Here is a 21,838-nt window from a genome sequence, read left to right on the forward strand (position 1 = left end):
TAAAGGAGATTGTAAGCCACTCTGAGTCTCTGATTCAGAGAGAAGGGCAGGGTATAAATCTGCAGTCTTCTTCTATGAAGAAGGTGCCCCTATGCTTCGTTATTTCCAGTGGAGGGAAGGCATTTAAAAGGTGTGTGGTCCCTTTAATTGTGATGACCAGAACTCCCTTTGGAGTTCAATTATGCTCGGCACACCTTTGCTCCTGGCTCCACCTCAAGTCTCCTGGCTCCACCCCCAAAGTCCCTAGATATTTCTTGAATTGGACCTGGCAACCCTAATAGGGTAGCCGTGTTGCTCTTCAGCAGAACAGTTAGATTCAAGTCCGAGAGCACTTTAGATGGCAACAAAAGTTTACAGGGTGTCAGCTTTTGAGACTCCACATTCCCATCATCAGGTACAGTAGAAAAGAAGTGGAGATTTGAGCCCTTCTATTCTAGTTAGAAGGTGTTGTTGTAGTGCCAGGAGTTAATTTAAAACTGAGTTAAGTTTCCCAGGATCTCTCCCCTTCATAGTGGAGCCACCAGCTACAGGGTATCAGGCCCTGATGGCCAATTAGAGGCTGGTGGGTTAGAAAAAGGAGAGTTTTTCTCTTAGTTTTAGCCCTTGTCTACTTGCTTGGGCAAGGAATGGCAGTGACCTCAAGGTCAACAAGAATATTTTGGAACCCTGGTGGACCAGGCCAGACCATCCCAGGAGGGAGTGCCTGAGGGACTCTGAGTCGTTTTGGCTTCCTACAATTGACTTGAGGTATTAGTTAGCTTTGAAGCTTTCATTTTTTTAAATTACATTGTATTGGGGGATTACCTGCATGGTTAAAATAAACCTTGGTTTAAACTTTTCGTTGGGTCAGTGGCTTGCAAGGTGCCAGTGCCTATCGGCCCTACGTAAGAGAAGGCGAATGTCCTGACCATCTTTGGTAAGTTGGAAACTGTTGATCCCTTAAAGCAGGGATGGGGAACTGTTTTTCTGCCAAGGGCTATTTGGATATTTATAACATCATTCGTGGGCCACACAATATTATCAACTTAAAAAACAGTGCTCCGCCGAGGGAGGCCGGCAAAATTAATGCAAATAATTGTTTTTCTATTTGAAGTTACGTGGGGATAGCCTAATGCAGCATGCCCACACACGCACACCGGCCTGCCACCCTTGGCAAATACCTAGGTCCAGGCACATTAGACCATATCCCCTAATATTAGCATATTAGGTCACACACTCATTAGCATATTAGGCCACACCATCAACGTGAGATAATCACATGCAAATTGAACTGGTGGTAACTGGCTCCCACTTTTGCCAGCCCTCCCTCCCCTCCTTCAGCTGCTCCCAGCAGATCTTTGAAGGCACCCACATACCCCAGCAGCAGACCTTCACAATGTCCATGAGAAGGGGAAGCTCGGCCCAGCAAGCCCCGAGGGCCAGACCAAGTGATCTTGAGGGCCTTAAATGGCCCTCAGGCCTGACGTTCCCTGCCCCTGCCTTAAGGGAAACTAGAGTGGATTGGGCCCTATAAAACAAACCAGTCTGGTGGCAGCAATCTGTGGGAAGGGGGAAGAACTTGGCGTCTCCCCTGTTGTTAGTCATACGTGCCCTGGTAGTAAGTCCCTAGGCTGGTCTCTTTACAGGGAGCTGGGAGGCGACTAGAGGAAGCCCTGGGCACCAGTTATAAAGAATGCAATGTACAATATGTATTGTAATCAGCTGGATGGAGCCAAGAGGAAATGCTGTGAGGGGAAAATTAGCATTTGTAGTCAGAGAGGAATCCTGTGTCACTATTCAGTCCTGGATGGGGGGGGCGGGGGGGGGGTCTGTGGTTCGGAACTTGTGCATTAACTCGAATTCCGCAATCTCATGCTTTGAAATGTCTTTGTTGGATGACTGCCACTCTTCAGTCAGCAATGGAATGACCTGGTAGATCAAAATGTTCTCCCACTGGTTTTTTAATAGATCCAGGTGGGCAGCCGTGTTGGTCTGAAGCAGTAGAACAAAGCAGGAGTCAAGTAGCACCTTTAAGACCAACAGAGTTTTATTCATGATTCTTTTGATCTGCTAAAAAACATTTCCATGACTCTTCATAGAACATTTCCATGACTCTCCACAGCCCACCTTCTCTATATTAAGGACTGCTTGCCATTCCTTACTATTGTCTGATGAAGTGTGCTTAGAGCACACGAAAGCTGACATTCTGAATAAAACTTGGTTGGTCTTAAAGGTGAGACTTGAGTTCTGGTTTTCGAACGTTGCAGCGTTTCATGTCAGATTTATGTCCTTTTAATTTCTTTTGCGCACCTCAGAGCTGTTTGTCTGATGTAGACAGTGGAAAGGCGTGGCTGACATTTGATGGCATATATAATGTTGGAAGACAAATGAGAGAATGAACCTGAGATGGGATGGCATGTATGGTGAGGTCCAGTTCCTGCATTGCCAGAGTGGATATGGGGACAGTGTTGGCATCTTGGTTTGTTGCAGGCCCTGGTCCCTGAGTCTGTGTCCATGTTTGGATGGGCATTGCTATGGGCGAGAAGTTGTTTAAGGTTAGGAGGCTGTCTTTGGGCAAGAATAGGTTTGCCTCCCAGTGCCTGTGAGAGAAAAGTATCATTGTCCAGTGTAGCTTGTAAGCTGCTAATGGGCCACTGAGGTTGATCACATTAAAAGGCCATTCCTGGTAGGGTTGCCAAGTCCAATTCAAGAGAAATCTGGGGACTTTGGGGGTGGAGCCAGGAGCAAGGTTGTGACAAAGGGAATTCTGGCCATCGCATTTAAAGGGACCACGCATCTTTTAAATGCCTTCCCTCCATTGGAAATAGTGAAAGATAGGAGCACCTTCTTTTGGGGCTCATAGAATCGGACCCCCGAGTCTAATATTTTTGAACTTGGAGGGTCTTTTGACGAGAGTCATTGGATGGTATTCTGCAAATTTGGTGCCTCTGCCTCAAAAAACAGCCCCCCCCCAACAGAACCCCAGATACTTGAAGACCAATTTTTCATTATACCCTACTGGAATCGATCTCCATAGGGCAGGGGTGGCCAAGGGTAGCTCTCCAGATGTTTTTGCCTACTACTTCCATCATCCCCAGCCAGCATGGCCAATGGCTGGGGCTGATGGAAGTTGTAAGCAAAAAACATCTGGAGAGCTACCCTTGGCTACCCCTGCCATCGGGAATAATGGAGTGCCCCGAAGACATTTTTCACCCCACCCTGCTTTCTGAAGACCCTGCAATGGGGAGAGGACCTTCAAACCGGGGGATCCCTTGCCCCTACCTGGGGATTGGCAACCCTAATTGCTGGCAACATCACATGTGTTTCTGGCCAATTTGCATGAAATTGCAGAGCTTGTAGTGATCTTCCTTGGTCGGATCCCTGGAAACTTTTCAGAGAGATAAGTGCAGGACTTTAATAATTATCCATTTTTAAAGAAAGGGTATGGAGGGGTATGAGTTTAGAATTATTTTGTTTCCCACTTGTTCAGGACCAAAGCCACAGAAAACCCAGAACTGACGCTAGGAAAGTTCCCTGGGAAAAAGAGAGGTTCAGGGGTTAATAGGAAAATCACTCTCGTGTCAAGGGTCCTTGCCATTTTTCTTTTTCTGTATACTGGATGTCTTAAGAATGGTGTGTGTGTGCGTGCGCACTGTGCCTGCTTTGCCTTAGCTATTCTCTGTCCATTGCAACAAATACAGGTATCACATTCTGCCCTGCAGAAAGGTATAGGTTGGTACCTCAGGGTCACGTTTATCTTTTTGCAGAGACAGCTCAGCTGCCAAGCGTCTAATGGGAAAAGGTGGTGGTGGGAATGAATTTGTACCGCTTCGTGCAAGCTTTTTTGCACTGTATTTTGGCGGGCTGCATAATGGCCCTTGATAAGGCATAAAAGACTGGTCACCTCACAGGTGAGCCAGTTTTGACACAGTCATATATTCAAGGCTTTTTTTTTTTTTGTAGCAGGAACTCCTTTACATATTAGGCCACATGCCCTTGATGTCGTAGCCAATCCTCCAGGAGCTTACAGGGCCTACTGTAAGCTCTTGGAGGATTGGCTCCATCAGGGGTGTGTGACCTAATATGCAAAGGAGTTCCTACTACAAAAAAAGCCCTGCGTCTATGGCTACTGATCTATCAATAGAAGACAGCTTTCTGATCACACTGGAAGTCTTCTTTAATTGAGAATAAAAGCTGAGATCTTGAGTGTGCATAAGAGAAGTTGAAGGCAGCAGGAAAAGAGAAGACCCCAGAAGAGTTGGATGGACTCCATCTAAGAGATGGATGGAGAGCCAGTTTGGTGTAGAGGTTAAGTGTGTGGACTCTTATCTGGGAGAACTGGGTTTGATTCCTCACTCCTGCTGGAATGGCCTTAGGTTAGCCATAGCTTTCATAGGAGTTGTCCTTGAAAGGGCAACTGCTGTGAGAGCCCTCTCAGCCCCACCCACCTCACAGGGTGTCAGTTGTAGGGGGAGAAGATGTAGGAGATTATAAGCCACTCTGAGTCTCTGATTCAGAGAGAAGGGCGGGGTATAAATCTGCAGCCTTCTTCTTTTTCATCGAGGAAGCCACAGCCCTCAGTCTGCAAGACCTGACCAAGGCTGCTAATGATAGGATGCTTTGGAGGTTATTAAATCATAGCGTCACCATCAATTGACAGTGACTGGATAGCACTACATATTCACACAGCTTCTATGCATTGCAGTTTAAATGCTGAGTCAAAACGTAAGGGTCCCGTCTGCCAAGAACAGAAATTAGGAATGATGGAATGAGAAACAATTTAATGAGTGCATCAACAAGGCGTTGCAAACATTCACTCCGAAAGAGAAAGTCTTTGGAGGGCAGAGAAAAACAGCTAGACCCCAATCTACATGTTTTTGATCGTTCATATTTTCCACCCAAGAATCCCACTGTTTGGAAGAGGAAGCAAAGGAAGTACTAATTAGTAGCTTTCATTCCGCTGCGTGCGCCTCCGAACTGTTATATATCCCTTGCCTGATTTCCTTCTAAGGGCTTTGAAATCACGTTCCTTGGATGGAAGAAAATAATCCTGGCAATGAAATAGAAAGTGCAGTGGGGGTGTGGCTGAGAGCCAAATGAAGCAGGCAGCCACTGTGGCTCAAAGGGCTCTGGGTGACTTCTTGTTTTGGATGACTTTCTGCTTTGGTGGGACCTTGCTTCATTTATGGTTCCTGGGAAGCAGGATGAGTTCAGAATGAATTTGTATCTCCCATCAAGAAGTTCTTGAACACCAGAGTTCTTTTCCAATAAAACATACATTGTTTGTATCTGGATTATAGTGTACTTTTGTTGCTTCTAGTGTTGCAGCATTCAGGGTTTATGTTGTTTATCTTTTTATCCTTTGCAATCCTGTTGTTTGTTCTATTGGTTTACCTTCCCCATATATGTACAGCCAGGTGGGTTTAGACACCTACCTCCTTCCCCATGTATTTCAGGCATCTGATGAAGTGTGCTGTTGCCTGGAAGAGCATACCATAATAAATCAACTGCACAACTTTTTTTTTTGTTGAAATAGATTACTGGTTTTGTATTGAAATAAATTTTGAAATTGAACTGGTTAAAAGAGCTTCCAAATCAGGACTGGTTTTTGAAATGAAGCATATTGTGAATGGCTCTTCATAGATTCAAGTAGCTTATTTTCTTGTTCCCCACACATGTGCTATCTATTCATGTGCTTTTAAAACATATTTTTGTAATGAGACAGGGGTTTTTTTTGAGCAGGAATGCACAGGAACATAGTTCCAGCTGGCTTGGTGTCTGGAGGTGTGGCCTAGTATGCAAACGAGTACCTGCTGGGCTTCTGCGAAACAATGGTGATGCCTGGGGGGTGTAGCCTAATATGCAAATGAGTTCCTGCTGGACTTTTTCTACCAAAAAAGCCCTGATGAGACTTATTTATTCTACTGCATCCTACTGAGAAGCACAACCATGCTTGAGATCCAAGATTTTTGCCTACTTTTAGTTTTATTTTACTGTTGCTGGCCTACCATCCCCATGTTCTACAGAGGTTACAGTACAAACCAGCAGCTGACATGTTGGGCTGTAGAGAAGATCTCAATTCACACCACTGAGCTCAGATACATGAGCTGCTTATTCTCCTCAGAAGTATTTAAGCCGGACAACTGAATTGTTCAAGCCATGGCCAGCATGATTCTTCCAACGTAAACCACCCCAAATACTCACATTAGAATCTTTGGGAGACTGATTTCTTTACAATATATTCCAAATAAAGCTGATACATCTTACAACGGCCTGGTCAGACAGGGTGGCTGAGGGACTCATCGCAGCTCAAAGGCCTTCAACTAGGAAGTCCAGTCAGGGCTCTTTTTCTAGCAGGAGCTCCTCTTCATATTAGGCCACACCCCCTTATGTAGCCAATCCTCTGTGAGCTTACAGTAGGCCCTGTATGAAGAGCTAAGCTCCTGGAGGATTGGCTACATCAGGGGGGCGTGGCCTAATATGCAGAGGAGCTCCTGCTAGAAAAAGAGCCCTAGAACTCCTATTCTAGTAAGAATGCAATGAGCATCCAAGCAAGTCCAAGCTGGAGTCAGGGCTGGCCCTGTCACTGAGCAATCTAGGCAATCGCCTAGGGCACTGGCCTTCTGGGGGTGCTGAATTTGGTGCCCCCTCGTGTGATTTGGTATTGTTATCAGTGCGGGGGCGGGACCAGAAGTTAGCCTTGCCTAGGGTGCCAGACAGACTAGGGCCAGCCCTGGCTGGAGTCTTACTCAGAGGACATTAGCTTAATCTACAGGTTCAGAGCCAGCCTTAGGGGCCAGTGAGCTGAGCAGCTGCAGGGGGTTCGATCAGAGGGAGAACCTCAATTTACCTTGGGCCAGTGACACAAAACAACTTGCACATCTCATAATATCTGCATTTTATTTATCCAATGGGTATCCTAAAACAGAGCATGCTTGCCCAAAGTGGGGAGAAAAACTGAAAGGGAAACCATCGATCCCCTTTGAAACTGTCATGCTCTGATTGATAAAAAAAAAAAAAGGTAAAGGTAGTCCCTTGTGCAAGCACCCGTCGTTTCCGACCCTGGGGTGATGTTGCTTTCACAATGTTTTCACGGCAGACTTTTTACAGGGTGGTTTGCCCTTGCCTTCCCCAGTCATCTACACTTCCCCCCAGCAAGCTGGGAACTCATTTTACTGACCTTGGAAGGTTGAGTCAGCCTCGAGCCGGCTACCTGAACCCAGCTTCCACCGGGCTCGAACTCAGGTTGTGGGCAGAGCTTAGGACTGCAGTACTGCAGCTTTACCACTCTGCGCCACGGGGCTCTTTTTGCTCTGATTGATAGCCAGAGCTAAAGTCTATCCTGGAAAGAAAAGCAGCAGAGGGCAGGTAGCTTGTCCTGAGGTTCTTTCACAGACATGGCAGGGAAAGCCTGAGAGGTGCTGCAGGGCTTGTTACGCTCCTTTGGTTTCGCAACCTTGCAGGGCTGACCCAGGTGTGGGGAGGGAGGAAGCCTAAGGCACCCTTTGCCCAGGGCAGCTCTTTATCCCAGGGCAGGCCTTCTACAGGTTCTAGCTTGACTCTTGGTGGTGTGAATCCTCCTACATCTAGGGTGGAGCAGCACTCTTTGGTGTCCTCTGCATGAGCCTGCCACCTACGAGAGACTGGATCCACAAGGATCAGCCATTCACAAGGAAGCATAGACTAGTGTTGAGTGTGTGTTTGCATGTGTGCTAGGGCTGCTAAGCCCCCGGACTGGGTGCGGGTTCCCCTGCCCGGGAGGTTCCCAACCCGCCGGCCCACACTGAGCCGGTGGGTGGATCCTCCCCCAACATTGTCGGCACGATGACATCACCTGAAAGTGACATCATCTCGCTGGCAGCCACTCCAGGCGTTTCCAGGCAAACGCTATGATTTTTCTGGACACTCTAGCCATTTGGGAGGGAAAACTCAATGGTACCATAGGTAAACCTGGAGAACACAGGCAACTCTAATGTGTGCACATCCATGCTTTCCATCACTCCTTGCTGCATGCTCTGCACAATAAAGAGCAAGGATGTCAAACATGCAAGCCAGTTAAATATCTTGTATAAAAAGTCAAGAACCAAGGTGGTAAAATACCAAAGAATTGGGTAGAACAAGTTCTACGAGCACAAATTACCATGCTGTCATAATCGAGCTTGGTAAGACAATGCTTGACAACAGAAAGGGAGAAAACTGTCACGTCAGATAGGGTGTATTTCACTTCCACTCTCTTCCAAGTCCTCAAGTGGAGTGATGGAAGATCAAATGAGGTACTTGCATGCAGGAAGAAGAATGAAGTCAAGATCAAAAGGAGAAAATCAGCTGTTTCTAACCTTGGACCAACATTTCTTACAACCTCTGAACATGACCTGAAACAGCCTTTTAGTGCCATTTGCCAAGTCAGGAAGCCTGAAATGAAGGGCCGGTTTCTGATTTGGATCTCCGTCGCAGAACTACTTAGCACTCCTGTCAAATCCCTTGGACACTCATCAGATTTTATAAACATCATAAAACAAAGACAGGAACCAACCCACAGCACACAGGAGAACAGAAAGGCCAAATGTGCCGCAAGTCATACACGCTTCTGCCTCTGGAAAAGATTAAGCAATGCAATGCAATATTACATGATCAAGATAGGGTGTATTTCCCCGTGGTGTACTATGGCAGTTATCAACTTAAAAAAAATAAAATAAAATATTGTTTTGTTTCATTGGAACACCTTGGTTGGAAGAGAAAGTTCTGGCTTTAAGGATGAGTTTTGAGCTAATGATCTCTGTTTTTGTCTTTGTCCTAATTTGTCCTTGAGCAGGGGTGGCTAAACTGAGGCTCAGGAGCTACATGTGGCTCTTCACAGGAGCTACATGTGGCCGGCTTGGAGAAGGCATTTGTCTCTTTAAATCACTTCTCCAAGCCAAGCCAACCAGCAGCTTGGAGAATGCATTTAATGTTAAAGTTGCTTTTTCCCCCACCTCTCTCTCCCTCATCTTCCTTCCTTCCTTCCTTCCTTCCTTCCTTCCTTCCTTCCTTCCTTCCTTCCTTCCTTCCTTCCTTCCTTCCTTCCTTCCTTCCTTCCTTCCTTCCTTCCTTCCTTCCTTCCTCTGACATTCATGTCTTGTGGCTCTCAAACATCTGAAGTTTATTCTATGTGACTCTTATATTAAGCAAGTTTGGTCTTGAAGACTGGCTACTGACTGAAACTGTCATAAAGCATACTGCTGGACAATGCACTAACATCATTCCCAAGACATTTATGAACAGGACACAACTGATCTAATGTGGCATTAGCCATAAACCTCTTTATACAGAGCCCTGTTAAATCTTCTTTCTTATTTTTAAAAAGAATTCTGCTTCTTCCGCTATATCAAAAAACCCCACAAACATATAAATATAATAAACGATACATAGCATCTTCAATAATTCATATCTTTTCTCCCCAATTAAAATGAGAATAATAAGCTTTCCATTTCTCCCGAATTGGCCTTTTATATTTACATAACTCGTTAATTTGCTATTACTGCACATTCAGCTACTTTCCCTTCCCAGTCCTCTTATCTAGGACATTTCTCTGCTTTCCATTTCATTGCTGACATAACTCTGGCCACCATTATCACGTGTCTGACTAGATCTTGTGAGAGTCTTTCAATATTCTGAGGTAAGATACCCCCAAAGTGTCATAATTCTCAACAGTCGCTTCGGGGCTAGGTTAGGGCAACCTGTGACAAATGGCTGAATGTCTTGTTGTTATAAGGATGACTGACAGAATGCTTAAGGAAGAATGCTTTGTGGTATGAAATGTTCTTTTAAAAATGAATAAAAGATAATTGCATTCCTAATTATGGGAAGATTCATTTTGATAGATGAGCAGTCAGATTCTGCATAGATGTCTGTGGCTTTAATCTGGTACGTGGTTAGGTTACTTCACATTCCATTGAAGTCAGTGGAATTTAAGCGGATGATGTGTATCATGGAGATGAACTTTGAAACTCAGCTCTCTCTCTCTCTTTTTTGAGAAACATCTTAGATGAACAGATCAGTGATTGCTGAAAGTATTAAGCGGGAGATTGAGAAAAATGACAAATAAACATGGGAATCATAATTGCAAATCGTAATTGCTTAACATTATAGCATTCTTCCAGTTATGCTGATGAGAATGAAGTAAATTCGGGCGGGTGTAGTGACTGAACAATGAATTTGAACATGTCAAGAAGTGTGTGAAGGCTGAGTGGAGGCCTTTGGCAAACAGTCTTGGAATCTCTTGTAGACACAAAATGATGGCCGCAGCTTAGCTTCCTTAACACAGTGCAGATCCTTGTCCTGTGCTGGCAGCTGCTGCCATAGCAGTGTTTTTAAAAATCAGGGGTGGAATTCTAGCAGGAGCTCCTTTGCATATTAGGCCACACACTCCTGATATAGCCAATCCCCCAAAAGCTTACAAGGTTCTTTTTTGTAAGCTCTTGGAGGATTGGCTACACCGGGGGGGGGGGGGGTTGGTCTCATATTCAAAAGAGTTCCTGCTAGAATTCCACCCCTGTTAAAAATCGTAAGAACATAAGAGAAGCCATGTTGGATCAGGCCAGTGGCCCATCCAGTCCAACACACTGTCACAGTTTCCAAAAAAAAAAAAAAAAAAGTGCCATCAGGAGGTCCAGCAGTGGGGCCAGGACACTAGAAGCCCTCGCACTGTTACCCCTCCCAAGCACCAAGAATACAGAGCATCACTGCCCCAGACAGAGAGTTTCACTGATAAGCTGTGGCTAATAGCCACTGACGGACCTCTGCTCCATATGCTTATCCAATCCCTTCTTGAAGCCGTCTATGCTTGTAGCTGCCACCACCTCCTGTGGCAGTGAATTCCATGTGTTAATCACCCTTTGGGAGAAGAGCTACAGCCAATCAGAAGCATTGCTGGGTCCCACCCACTTCCAAAAAGCACTTGGCAGTGCCAGAAAAGATGGTGGGTGCCATGGCATCCACAAGCACCACCCTGGGTGCCCCATACTACACCATGCTAACAGTAGATGGCATTAAATATGTAAAATATTGACATAATTGAAGAAGAAGAAGAAGATATTGAATTTATATTGCACCCTATACTCTGAATCTCAGAGTCTCAGAGCGGTCACAATCTCCTTTACTTTCCCCCCCTCCAAACACACAACACCCTGTGAGGTAGGTGGGGCTGAGAGAGCTCTCCCAGAAGCTGCTCTTTCAAGGACAATTCTATGAGAGCTATGGCTGACCCAAGGCCATTCCAGCAGCTGAAAGTGGAGGAGTGGGGAATCAAACTTGGTTCTCCCAGATAAAACTCCACACACTTAACCACTACACCAAACTGGATCTCTAGCCAGTATATGTGTTTATATAGCGGATGCAATTTGCTGTAGCCATCTGCAGAATTTGATCTGTGTTTAAGACTGTCGTATTGCTTATTGTATGAATTAATTTTAACTCTGTATATTTATTAACCGTTGTTCTCCTCTCTGAGCCTGTTGAGGAAAGGGCGGGTTTTAAATAAAAAAATAATAAATAAATAAATAAATAATAGTTTAGTCGTAATTAATGGTGCTATTCATGAAAACTGAAACAGTGTTTTGACTGGTTTTATGGTTTGTTTATAGTACCAATTTTTAGTACTGTATTTGGTTTTATATATACTGTATTTGTTTGCACTGTATTTGGTTATATATATATATATATATATATATATATATATATATATATATATATATATATATATATATATACTTTGTTAATTGCTTTGTGCTGTGAAGAAGTGGGATAAAAATGTTTTAAAATGCTTAAAATAAATGTTCTTCCCTCATCTAATTCTGTAAGTCCTGTCCTAAGAGTCAAAGGTGAAAGCACAGGTGGTTGCAACCATCTTGTTAACATTGTATAAAGTTAGTGGGCACATCAAAGGGTGTGGGGTACCTCAGGGCAGTTTGCCTATAATCCCTCAGAGTATGGTCGTTTTCGCACTCACCTTAATCAGCAGCGACGACCCTCTTTACCGCGCAGGATCTGCGCGGATTTCGCACTAATTGCCGCGGAGCACCCAGAAGAGCCGGAAAATCCCGGCGCTTTTGCGGCGCAAACGAAAACTGGGTTTTGCCGGTTTCCGTTTGCGCCGCAAAAGCGCCGGAACTTTCCAGCTCTTCTGGGTGCTCCGCGGCAATTAGTGCGAAATCTTCGCAGATCCTGCACGGTGAAGAGGGTCGTCGCTGCTGATTAAGGTGAGTGCGAAAACGACCAATAAGAACATAAGAGAAGTCATGTTGGATCAGGCCAATGGCCCATCCAGTCCAACACTCTGTGTCACACAGTGGCCAATATGTGTGTGTGTGTGTATACACACACACACCCCACACACACATATATACATACATACATACTGTGGCTAATAGCCACTGATGGACCTCTGCTCCACATGTTCATCCAATCTCCTCTTGAAGCTGTCTATGCTTGTAGCTGCCCCCACCTCCTGTGGCAGTGAATTCCATGTGTTAATCACCCTTTGGGTGAAGAAGTACTTCCTTTTATCAGTTCCAACCCAACTGCTCAGCAATTTCATCGAATGCCCACGAGTTCTTGTCTTGTGAGAAAGGGAGAAAAGTACTTCTTTCTCCATCCCATGCATTATGTTGTAGGGTAAAGTGAACAACTGCCTGAGAGATCTTTGTCCAAAAGCAATGGTTGTGACCACACTTTGAATGGAAAGTTCAGGGTTGCCCAGGGCTTTTTTGGTAGCAGGAACTAGAAAGCAATTCTAGTTTGTATAGAAGAAATCTAATTCTTGTGGACAAACTGTCATGCAATTTAAGGCTGAATTGCTCTAGAACAGTGGTGTCAAACTCATTTGTTATGAGGGCCAAATCTGACATAAATGAGAGTTTGTGGGGCGGGGCCATGTCAGGCCAGACTCTGTGTGTTCCTATTTAAGATTAGGCAGCAGCAATATAAACTTTATAAAGGAAACAGATAAACACAAAGTTTTTTTTAAACATGCTTAAAACATTTAACACTAGATGCTATCCGTGTATCTCTCCCATGCAATCCAGGAAACTGGGCAAAGGAAGCTCTGGCTCTTTCCTTCCTTCACCAGGGACCAGGAGGGGGAGGATTTTTATCCAATAGAAGAAAGAGAGGCTCCTCCCAAGGGAAGAGCCTCAATCAATGGAGAAAACAGAGGTTTTGCTCTGTAACTTCTATGTAACTGAGCAAGCCTTGCAAAGCAAGCTGTGATGCAGAAAGAAGCAAGAGAGAGGGAGAAGGATGCAGATGACAGCCAGTTGCTCCGGGGGCTGATAGGAGCCCTTTGGGGGCCTGATTCAGCCCCTGGGCCAGATGTTTGATACCCCTGCTCTAGAACTTCAGACATGTACTGTGAGGATGTTATCAGAAGGAAGAGTCATGGATGTTAGGGGGTAGGGAGAGTTTCACATAAAAGATTTTGAAATTCAAGGGGGAATTCTCTACATCTTTCTGCAATAAAACACAATGAGTTTTATCCTGCCTACTTTTGTCAGTCAAAGAAAATTAGTCCTCCCTTTCCCCCTTCTCTGAGTAGTGTCTGGCAAAACCTGAAAATGATGCTGGGAGTCATGGGATCCTTGTGGATGGAACGTTCCAGATGAGAGGGTGAAGGGAACAGAGTGAGACCACCTTTGACAGAATGTTGGATGGTACAACCCAAGTGTGTGAAGTTCTGTATTTGGCAGAATGTTCATTTTTTGTATCAAAATTGTATAGAATGTAGGTAGTATCGTATATTGTTCAGACAGATTGCGAAGCAGTTTCAGTATACTATATTTGGACACCGAGAAAAAGGCATCTTTCATGCAAGCACTTCAGTGGAACTGAGTTGTTCAAAAGGAATGTCAATTTAATTGCAGCCACATTATTATCCCATGACATGGAGTATTTATAATTGGCATTGCAGACTTTTCATAAACCTGACGAAGACCTGAAGGGGATGTGCAATATCTGTACAGTGTTCATAAGCTCTAAGGAAGAGAGTTGAGCGAAACCGATACCATTTGTCTTCCTGCTGGAAATCCCTGTTAGCCCTGGACTACCCAACTAGCAACTCAGTCCTAAATAGCATATTAAAGGGATTAAGATGATAACTCGCCATCCATTGGCATGTAAGAGTTATGCCAATGTAGCCTAGTCCAGCACAGTTCAAGGAGTACAAACTCGAGCTTCCTAAATCCCTCCAGCTACAGCAAAGAAGAAGAGTTGGCTTTTATACCCTGCTTTTCTCCACAGCAGCTGGTTGGCTGTGTGCAGAACAGGATGCTGGACTAAATTGACTGATCCAGCAGGGTTCTTCCTACTTTCTAAGTGGGGAAAGAGGCTAGAAGAGTTGGTTTTATAACGTGCTCTTCACTACCAGAAGGAGTCTCAGAGCGGATTACCATCACCTTCCCTTCCTCTCCGCACAACCAACACCCTGTGAGGTAGATAGAAGAAGATATTGGGTTTATATCCTGCCTGATACCCGGAATCTCAGAGTGGTCACAATCTCCTTTATCTCCCCCCGCAACAGATACCCTGTGAGGTGGGTGGGGCTGAGAGAGCTCTTACAGCAGCTGCCTTTTCAAGGACAACTCCTACGAGAGCTATGGCTGACCCAAGGCCATTCCAGCAGCTGCAAGTAGAGGAGTGGGAATCTTATTTGGCTCTCAGATGGGGCTGAGAAAGCTCTGAGGGAATTTTGACTGAGCCAAGGTCATCTAACTGGCTCCATGTGGAGGAGCGGGCAATCAAATCCAGTTTTCCAGATTAGAGTCCACCGCTCTCAGCCATTTCACCACGGCTTAACCACTACTCCACAAGAGTGTCTATAGGCTCCCATTAACAGCTGATGGTTTGGCATTGTATGTGAATTGAGCCATGGCCTGCTGATGCCAATAAAAATAACGGAACTAACTTAATTTGGCTTCTGTTTAAGAGTCCTGCTTATCAGAGAATCGAGTATAGTTCTGGCCAGACGATGGTAAAAGAACTTTTTCATTGTTGATGCAACTTGTGAGATGTGGAAGGTTATAGCAAAGAGACAGGTGGGCATATTGAAGCAAAATATGTCGGAGCAAGTGAAAGCTTGTTTCAAAAAAAAAAAAAATAGGTGGGAAGGATGCACCCTCAAACAAGAATAGATAGACAATTTAAAAATAACAAATACAGGAGCTTAGTGATAGTGTCCACTGCTTGAGTGAAAAGGTACGCTATAATTAGATGATTTTCATCCACCACCCCAAAAGCACGTGGGAAAATGCTGTGTTATTCCCGCAAGCACATCAGCCTTTTTGCAACAATTCGTTATCAAGAGTAATTCATGCTTGATTGAAACAAAGCCCATATTTTGATAGATTGAACTCTATGAATAGACAATAAGAGGGCTGTAGGTCGACAGGGAAAGAACAGTGGCTTGTTATGTGCGTTGTGTCAGGTCTTTCGATCAAGTTAGTCATGGCCTGCAAGGGAAGGAGTCCAAAACAGGCTTTGATATGACAGTTACACACTTATAAGAAAGTGGGTGGAACATATTTTCACTGGGTGTGATATCCTTAGAGAAATGAAGGTATATTCAAAGGACCAAGAGGTATTTTTGTTGAGGGTTTTTATATATTGTATCGGCATGACAGAATCATCTCCCTTTCTCTTGTGATTTGTCCGCCAACAGCCTTGAGACACCCTTGCATATCCTGTGAGTCCAATGTTCCCTCTAAGCTGTGGAGTCTTGTGAGCAGAAATTCTACTTTGTGAGCTATTAGTATTAAAACTGTGAGCTACTAGCATTGAAGTTGTGATCTACTGCATAAATTAGTTTGCTCTGGGGCCATTTTTCATGAGCTAAGACAAAAATGTGTGAGCCAGAGGTTAAAAAACTATGAGCTAGCTGACTTTCCTCTACCTGCTATTCAAGTTTGGGGATGGTTGGATTTACAGAGTCCAAGTTACACCCCTCCCCCCTGGAAGATGATTCCCAGGAAAGTAGTTTATGGGGAAATGACCACTCTCCTGGGAGTACCTTCTGTGAGGGGGCAATAACTTGGACCTGTAAATCCAATCTTCACCAGGACAGGTTGAGGAGAGCCAGCCAGAGATCCCCTTTGAGTTTGGTGTCTCTGGCTTGCACAGGGTCTGTTCTATACACTCCTGAACCTTCACCTGTCAAAAGGACACAGGTTCAGGAGTATATAGAACAGATCTTGTGCAACCTAGAGATATCAAAATCACAAGGGACTCCCCCCATCCCTTTGCTTCTCTACCTGCCCTCTGAGTTGTTGCTTTGAAATTTTGTAAACTTTTTGATTGAGTGGAGACACTCTGTCTAAAAATATATCTGCTCACGAATCAGCACAAACCTCCATTAAAAAGGCTGAAACTTTGAAAATACATACTCACTGCCCTCCCACAAATTTGAATTTGCACAGCATGAACTGGTCAAAATTTCTCATGAACTTGTATGCCAGTTCATGCCCATCCCTACGAAAGGTGTGAGCACATGAAGCTGTGGCATCAGAAGTGACCATTTTCAACCATGTAGTCTCTTGGCAGGGCAGTATAGTTTATCCTGTCTGTCTGGATTGTGAGGGCTGGAAATCAGAGCAGTTCTTGGAGGCCTTGAGCAATCTTGAACTCTGGGTCCAAAGCTTATAGACCAGATTCTCCAATAGCCAGGGCTTATTTAGAGCAGGAACACACAGGAATGCAGTTCTGGCTGGCTTGGCGTCAGAGGGTGTGGCTTAATATGCAAGTGAGTTCCTGCTGGGCCTTTTCTACCCAAAAAGCCCTGCCAACAGCTATTTTTACAATTAAAGGCACTCCCTGATGTGTGTGTGTGCGCGCGCGCTCATGAGTATGTGTGTGTGTAACAAATTACTTGGAAAATGTTTACCCTTTCTGGTCAAAGATGTAAAAACAGGTTTGCCACTTCCTTTGGAACCAGCAGCACTCCTATTTATATAACTGTCCATTATTCTGAATGGGAACTTACAGAACATGCATGTCTTGACTTGCAAAACAAATTTCCAGTGGGTATTAATTTCAACTTGTCATCCCTAGGAATTTGCTGGACTCTGGGGATAACTCAACATTCCATCTCTTCCTTCTCAGGAGTTAGGATTTGCTTCCTCTTTTGAAGAATATTCGCTGTCTTCCTCAGTCCCCCTGTGGCGAATTTCCTTTAACCTTTTATTCAGGCAAAGCAAAACAGTTCTAATGGCTTGTGTGCTGTTATAATAATAATAGCTAGGAAGTGTTTGTTGGTTAAGTAGTTATAGCACACTTGTAACTAAATATCTTTGTAGTGTCAGGTGGGTAGCCATTTTGATCTAAGGCAGCAGAATTAAGTGTGAGACCAGTGGCACCCTTTAAGACCAACCAAGTTTTATTTGGGTATAAGCTTTTGTGTGCACACATACTTTGTGCTTGCACATGAAAGCTTACACCCAGAATAAAACTCGGTTGATCTTAAAGGTGCCACCCGACTCAAACTTGGTATCTTTGTATCATTTATGAATCACGGTGAGAGATGCGGCGGTCTGTTTGGACCATTCTCATAAGAACGTAAGAGAAGCCATGCTGGATCAGGCCAATTCAACACTCTGTGTTCAACACTCTATGTCACACAGTGGCCAAAAAAACCCAAGTGCCATCAGGAGGTCCACCAGTGGGGCTAGAAGTCCTCCCGCTGTGTCCCCCGCCCCACCAGCACCAAGAATATAGAGCATCACTGCTCCAGACTGAGAGTTCCAACAATAGGCTGTGGCTAATAGCCACTGATGGACCTCTGCTCCATATGTTTATCCAATCCCCTCTTGAAGCTGTCTATGCTTGTAGCCGCCACCACCTCCTGTGGCAGTGAATGCCACATGTTAATCACCCTTTGGGTGAAGGAGTACTTCCTTTTATCAGTTCTAACCCATCAGTTCTAACCCGTCACTTCCTTTTATCAGTTCTAACTTCTCTGTCAGAAGCACATTTGTTCTGGATATTGAATATGTTTCTGTGTGGATTTGTTGCAGCTCAGCTGTTTTTCGTGATGAGCCACAAACTTCATTAACATTTGTGAAAGTTCATGGTGGTTCTTCAGTTTGCGAACATTGCTTCATAAACCACAAACTGGCCAAAACTGATGATGAACTTTAGTTCATCAGCCAGTTCATGCCCATCCCTAGTCCCTACTTAGTCACAAAATTCACTGGGTAACCTTGGGTCAGTCAGTATCTCTGAGCTGATTACAATTCATAGGGCTGTTGGAAGGATAAAACGATTACCTTTGCTGAAGAAGTATGTGTAGATACAGTTGTGTATGACATACGGAAGCACAGTCAGTCCAGGTTGTATGCTGTATCTCATCACATGTATACTCACAAGGTTTGAACTCAATTGAAAGGAGAGGAGGTTCCACTGTGACTCTGATGGGGTATTGATTGCACCAGTTGTGTGACTTGTACAAGTTTTTGCTGCACATATTTGCCAGTCTCAGTACAATAGAATGCTATGGAGCGAAGAAGAAGATTGGATTTATATCTTGCCCTATACTCTGAATCTCAAGAGTCTCTGAGTGGTCACAATCTCCTTTACCTCCCCACCCCCCACAACAGACACCCTGTGAGGTAGGTGGGGCTGAGAGAGCTCTTACAGGAGCTGCCCTTTCAAGGACAACTCCTACGAGAGCTATGGCTGAACCACGGCCATTCCAGCAAGTGCAAGTGGAACAGTGGGGAATCAAACCTGGTTCTCCCAGATAAGAGTCTGCACACTTAACCACTGCACCAAACTGGCTGCTGAATGACCTGCTATACATGTGTCCCCGCTGGGACAGCTTTTGTCCAGTTAGGTCAATGATGCACATGCTCATGTCTGTGCAGTGGTAAGAGCTCTTAATGGCACCCCATAGCCACACCTCCATGAAGGCTATAAGCCTTCATCAGCAAAATGAAATTGGAATGAAGGTTAGAGGACAGAGGTCTCTAGGAACCATAATGCTTCAAAAATTAAGCACTGATGTGATACATAGATACCATTTCAATTGCTGTTTTACTGTACTGGCTAACAGACTGAGCAAAAAGTCATCTATTGGCATTATTCCATCAACTGGCCTTAAGCCAGCCACTCTTAAAAGGCAGAGATAACCTTGACTTGCCTCATAGCGTTGTTTGCAAGGACTCTAGCAAGATTATAAATGTGAAGAGGTCTGCTGGATCAGACAGGCTTGGTTTCACACAGTGGCCAACCAGGAAGCCTACAAGTTCAGCACAAAGACCGTAGCCCTTATTTGCTCCCCCTAGGGTTGCCAATCCCCATTTGGGGGCAGGAGTTTCTCCAGTTTGGAGGCCCTTCCCCACTTCAGGCTTATCAGTAATGAATAAGCACTAGGTTATAGAAAGTAAAAATGGAAATTCTGTGTTTAGAATCAGTGCTGTTGTGAGTGCTAGATGCTGCAGGCAAACTGGGAAGGGATATCTATATCATGTATAGCTTGTGATCTCTCTGCTCACTGTTGTGGGTGACCCCATATGTTTGACTAGATGGATGCATGGTTTGATCCATCCAGCTAATTCTTCTGTTTATTCAACTTGTTTGCAAATCCGGCTTTTGTTGTTCATGTTTGACATTTTTCTCTCCCCCTTAAGAAAATAGGGGGGGGGGGATAAAGGTTAAAACCTGCCCAGCCCTCGGTGACCTCCTTTAGCTAATCTCCCTCCTTCTCTCTCATCCGTCAGTCTCTTGGTTCTAATGAGCCAAGCAATTACATTGTATGAGCAGCGCGAGGAGACTTCAGTGGTGGGTTTCTTTCAGCAGGACTAATGCCAGCACCTTTGTAGGTCTGCTGAACCAGAAATACACATAAATAGCTGAAAGGTTTTTACAGACCCAAACAAACAAACAGATTAGACAACGGGAAGGTTGAAAGGGGGGCTTGGTCGCTAGGAATCCTTAACGATTCATTGGAAGAATATTCAGATCATGTCTAGGCAGACTGGAATTGCTCACTGCCTTAACTCCCTGAACAAACAAAATCATGCCTAGCCAGACTGGAGGCAATGTGCAATCTATCAATATTTTCGGGGTCGGGAGCGCCTCTCGCGTGTGAATCTGTGTCTGTTTCCATATCGCTTTATTTTGAAATAATTATAGCCAGGGTTGGCCCTAGACTGTCTGCCATTGTAGGACTGACCTGTCTGCCATCCTAGGGCCAGCCCTAGACTGTCTGCCATCCTAACTCACTGAAAATGTCGAGACAGTGTGCAACTGCAATAAAAAAAGGCCAACACCATGCTGGGAATTATTAGGAAGGGAACTGAAAACAAATCAGCCAGTATCAAACGCCTCTGTATAAATCATACTCATTTGGAGTACTGTGTACAATTCTGGTCCCCACACCTCAAAGAAGATATTATAGCATTGGGAAAAGGCCAGAAAAGGGCAACTGGAATGATTAAAGGGTTGGAACACTTTCCCTATGAAGAAAGGTTAAAACGCTTGGGGCTTTTTAGCTTGGAGAAACGTCAACTGAGGGGTGACATGATCAGAGGTTTGCAAGATTATGCATGAGATAGAGAAGGTAGAGAAAGAAGCACTTTTCCCCCTTTCTCACAATACGAGGACTCATGGACACTCAAAGAAATTGCTGAGCAGTCGGGTTAGAACTGATAAAAGGAAGTACTTCTTCACCCAAAGGGTGATTAACACATGGCATTCACTGCCACAGGAGGTGGCGGCGGCTACAAGCATAGACAGCTTCAAGAGGGGATTGGATGAACATGTGGAGCAGAGGTCCATCAATGGCTATTAGCCACAGGTTATTGTTGGAACTCTCTGTCTGGGGCAGTGATGCTCTGTATTCTGGGTGCTTGCGGGGGCACAGTGGGAGGGCTTCCAGTGTCCTGGCCCCACTGGTGGACCACCTGATGACACTTGGGGTTTTTTGGCCACTGTGTGACACAGAGTGTTGGACTGGATGGGCCATTGGCCTGATCCAACATAGCTTCTCTTATGTTCTTACTGTACGTTCTTAAGTTAACACACCCCTGCACTGATAACATCACTGAGTCACACAGGGGCACCCAATTGGGTGCCCCCAGAAGGCTGGCACCCTAGGCAGTTGCCTAGTTTGCCTAGTGGCAAGGCTGACCTTGATTATAGCCTAGCTTTGTGGGGAGGGGAAAGAAAAATGTAAAGAGAGAATCCACTTGATAGGCATGCAGAAATATCTCTGAACTTTTCTTTTGGGTTTATTATATGAATCAGGGTAGAAGATGAAATCGTTTCATTGTCCAGTTTGCTTGTGCTTTTGAGGATTTGATCCCAAACACTACACCATGACACCCACCAATGGGTTCATTGGTGCCAATTAATGCCAAAGACCCTGATTTGCGGACTTGTCCATTTGAGGTTTTCTACTGGACCATAAGGCTAGAAGTTATTCTGGAGAGAAGGAACAGAAATGGAAGGGCTTAAACTCTAGGGCTAGGCACAAACCAGCTGATGAACTAAAGTTCATCATGAATTGTGGTCTGCTAACTGAAGAACTTCCACGAAATTCCATTAATTTTTATGCAGTTCATGGCATAATTTTTATGCCTTTCATGAAGAGTGAAAAACAACTATGTGGTGGTCCCCCTGCTTTCTGCCCCTGACAAAAAGCTGCAGAAAATAGAAAGTAGAGGTTTAAACTAAATGGCTCACAAATCAATACAAACCATTTTGGTTCACAAACAAATCTCCTGGTTCGTATGGGTTCATGGTTCAACTGCAAAAATGTTGTGTGCGTCCATCCCTATTAAACTGTGTGAATCTGACTATATTCAAACTGCCGTTTAAAGCCTCAGTGAGCCTAATT

The 21,838-nt window shown here is 44.6% G+C and overlaps 1 protein-coding gene across 1 annotated transcript in view; it reads left to right on the forward strand.

Annotated features, from left to right (window-relative positions):
• The first annotated feature begins 555 nt into the window (after window positions 1-555).
• Window positions 556-21,838, forward strand: part of PHACTR1 (phosphatase and actin regulator 1) — a 635,410-nt gene continuing 614,127 nt past the window's right edge. The window contains exon 1 of the mRNA XM_060244218.1: window positions 556-747. The gene's annotated coding sequence lies outside the window, so the exon portion shown is untranslated. The remainder of the gene's footprint in view (window positions 748-21,838) is intronic.

This window comes from Heteronotia binoei, chromosome 7 (genome assembly GCF_032191835.1).
Source record: "Heteronotia binoei isolate CCM8104 ecotype False Entrance Well chromosome 7, APGP_CSIRO_Hbin_v1, whole genome shotgun sequence".
Taxonomy (NCBI): domain Eukaryota; kingdom Metazoa; phylum Chordata; class Lepidosauria; order Squamata; family Gekkonidae; genus Heteronotia; species Heteronotia binoei.